This window comes from Pinus tabuliformis, chromosome J (assembly GCF_031772625.1).
Source record: "Pinus tabuliformis cultivar Carrire ecotype Pingquan chromosome J, CPIR1, whole genome shotgun sequence".
In the NCBI taxonomy this organism is placed as follows: Eukaryota; Viridiplantae; Streptophyta; class Pinopsida; order Pinales; family Pinaceae; genus Pinus; species Pinus tabuliformis.
In genome coordinates, this window is record NC_142295.1 from 1,131,824,787 (window position 1) to 1,131,828,733 (window position 3,947).

Sequence of the window (3,947 nt, forward strand, 5' to 3'; positions counted from 1 at the left end):
CTCCGGCACAGCCAAGCATCACAATAATAAAAACTAACAAACATCCTGTATCATACCTCACCGAAAATATTAGATCTCCATTAACCATAGAAGAGGCCCTTGATTTCAAAGACCAAATAGAAGATGATGCCATTAACAAATTTATTAGTCAAGTTGAATCCAGATCCCACATACAATGTCACATGATAGAAGAAGCATTTGATAATGAATTAGAAGAAGATCCTCTTAAAGATACACACGATCAAACAATACCTACTACCTCTGTCTCAAATAGCAAAATTGTAGAAATTGAGCTAGGAAAGACTTTAAACATTAATGCCAACCTGACTTCCGAACAAGAAGAGAAGCTCATCCAACTACCAAGGAAATATAAAGAAGAATTTGCATGGGACTATCCTGACATGAAAGGAATAGATCCCCAGTTATGTATGCACCACATTTACATAGAAAAAGATGCGAGACCTGTTCGCCAACCACAAAGGAGACTTAATCCTCATCTAAAAGACATTGTAAAGGCTGAACTTCAAAAACTTTTAGATGTGAACTTCATCTACCCTATCTCCAATAGTAAATGGGTCTCTTTGCTTGTTGTGGTAACAAAGAAGAATGGAAAGTGGAGGATTTGTGTATATTATAGAGAGCTAAATAAATCAACACAAAAAGACCACTTTCCCCTTCCATTCATTGATCAAGTATTAGACACTTTGGCAGGAAAGAAATTATTTTCTTTCTTAGATGGCTTTAGTGGATACAATCAAATTCAGATTGCCCCTAAAGACCAAGACAAAACTAGTTTTACTTGTCCTTAAGGAACATTTGCCTACAGACTTCTACCTTTTGGCTTATGCAATGCCCTTGCCACATTTCAAAGGGCTATCCTCAGCATTTTTTCAGATTTAATAAATGAAGGGCTTGAAGTATACATGGATGATTTTACACCATACGGGGATGATTTCGATCCAGCATTGGACACACTGGAAAAAATGCTACAGTGTTGCATTGCCACTAGGCTCTGTTTGAGCCATGAAAAACGCTATATTGTTGTGAAACAATCTCAAGAAAATATAGAAAAGATAGATCAACGCCTTAGAATTCAACCTCTTCGAGGGGGCAACCTCCTTTACATTACATAAATGAATAATTCTTGGATGATTCAAATGACAAAACCTCCTTTCTATATATAGGAGTCTAAGGAGTCACAATATAACCCAGCCGACCTAAAAATAATAATATAAAGCCACAAAAATAACAATAGAGGGATTCTATGGGGCACAATAATAACAATATGGGGATAATAGGGGCACAACAATATTAATAAGGGATGCAACGACAATAGTAATGGGGTAATCACTAGTATTATAGGGACCCAACATGCCCCTCTCCTTCAGAAAAGTGTTGTCCTCAACGCTTGAGTAGTTATGGATGCTTCTGTATAAAATTCTCATCCTCCCATGTGGAATCTTCAACAGATAAGTTCTTTCACTTGATAAGATACTCCGAAATTGATCGATTTCGTAGCTGTCGAGTTCTTGTTTCTGTGACTGCTTTCGGTTCCAATATAATTTTTCCTTCCGCGTCAAGTTCTAGCAATATTGTTTGAACTGGGAGCTTGTCGCCTATAACCTTCTTTAAACATGAAACATGGAAAACTGGGTGCAGTCAAGAAGTTGCAAGAAGCTCCAATTTGTATGCCATAGTACCAATCTTTTACAACACCTTGTACGGACCATAATACTTTGGTGATAATTTATTATCCTTCTTAGCTTGCTTGAGGGACATTTGCTTATATGGTTGTAGCCATAGGAATACCCAATCACCTACATCAAAACTTCTTTCACTGCGATGTTGATCTGCCTATTGTTTCATTCTATTCTGTGCCAACAGGAGGTTATCCTTTAAGAGTTGGAGGACTTGTTGTTGATGTTCGATGTGATGTTCCACTACTTGAACCTTAGAATTTTCTCTTAAATATGATGTGATGGATGGTGGCTGATATCCATAAAGTGCCATAAATGAGGTCATTTTTGTTGCTGTATGGAAGGAAGTGTTATACCACCATTCAGCCAGAGGCAACCATTTGACCCATTGTGTCTGTTTATCATATACAAAGAAACAAAGATATCCTTCCAAACATTTGTTTACTATCTCAGTTTGCCCATCAGATTGAGGATGATAAGATGAGCTATGAGCTAACTAAGTACCAAGACAAGAAAATAATTATGTCCAAAAATTTCCAGTAAAAATGGGATCTCTGTCACTTACAATAATCTTTGGGTTTCCATGTAGCTTTTGAATTGTTTCCATAAACGCAATAGAAACTGTATTGGCTTTAAATGGATGTGATAATGCACAAAAGTGTGCATACTTGGTAAGTCTATCAACTACCACCATGATGACACTCTTTCCCTCAGACTTGGGTAAACCTGTGATAAAATCCATTGAAACCTCCTCCAAACGTTGGCTTGGAATGGATAAAGATTGTAATAAACCCGGTGTCTTAATTGTTTCAACTTTATTTTGTTGGCAAACCAAACATTCCACCACAAATTTTTGAATATCTGATTTAAGGCCATCCCAAAAAAATTCCTTCTTAACCCTGTGGTAAGTTTTGTAAAAATCCTAAGTGCCCTCCTAAGGGAGAAGTGTGCAATTCCATAAGAATGTTTTGTTTTAGTTGGGAATTATTACAGAGGTATAAGTGATCTGTGTACCATAAAGAATAATTTTTCCAGCTAAATATATCAGACGTACTGGAATCTTGTTGTAACTTTCAAATAAGTGCCCACACTTCTTCGTCATTCTTCCATTCCTCCCTTGCTTCGTTTATCCAATCTAGTTGGATAATAGAAATGGCGCACAACAATGCTTCCACATCCTCATCCTTTCTTGAGAGTGCATCTGCCACCACATTTTGCTTCCTTTTTTTGTAGATGATTTCAAAGTCATAACCCAACATCTTTGTGACCCACTTTTGTTTCTCTTCAGAGGATAATCTTTGTTCTAAAAAGTATTTAAGGCTATCATGATTCGTTTTTACCTTGAAGTGTCTTCCCATTAGGTAGGGTCGCCATTTCTTAAGTGCATGGAGTATTGCCAACATTTCTTTCTCATAAATAACTTTGTGTAAAAACTTTCCCTTGATTGGATGACTTTCAAAAGAAATGGGTCTTTCATCTTGCATTAAAACAACACCAATTCCATTTCTTGGAGCATCACATTCCACAATAAAGGTTTTTGTGAAGTCCAGTGTAGCTAAGACCGGTGCTTGGCACATTGCCTCTTTAAGATGTATGAAGGCCTTTGTTGCTTCTGGAGTCCATGAAAATGCATCTTTCTTCAATAATGTTATTAGAGGTGCTGCTATTCTCCCATAATTCTTAACAAACTTGCGATAATACCTCGTCAACCCAAGAAATTCTCGCAGATGCTTTATGGATGTGGGGATTTTCCATTCCTTAATGGCTTTAATTTTGCTAGGGTCTACCTTAACTCCTTCATGAGATATAATATGACCCAGATATTCCACCTCTTGTACTCCAAAGAAACATTTGGATCTTTTTGCATATAATTGTTTCTCCTCCAATAGTTGTAGCACCCTGTCAACATGTTCAACATGATCCTTCCAAGACTTGTTGTAGATTAGTATATCATCAAAAAATACTAACACAAATTTTCTAAGGAATGGATTGAAAATGGAATTCATCAAACCTTGAAATGTTGAAGGTGCATTGGTAAGGCCAAAAGGCATGACCAAAAATTCATAATGACCCTCATGAGTTCTAAATGTTGTTTTCAGAATGTCTTCAGTCTTCATTCTGATTTGATGATATCTTGAACGAAGATCCAATTTGGTGAAGTAAATTGAGCCATGCAATTCATCTAGTAATTCATCAATGACGGGAATGGGAAACTTATCTTTAATAGTGAGCTTGTTGAGCTCCCTATAA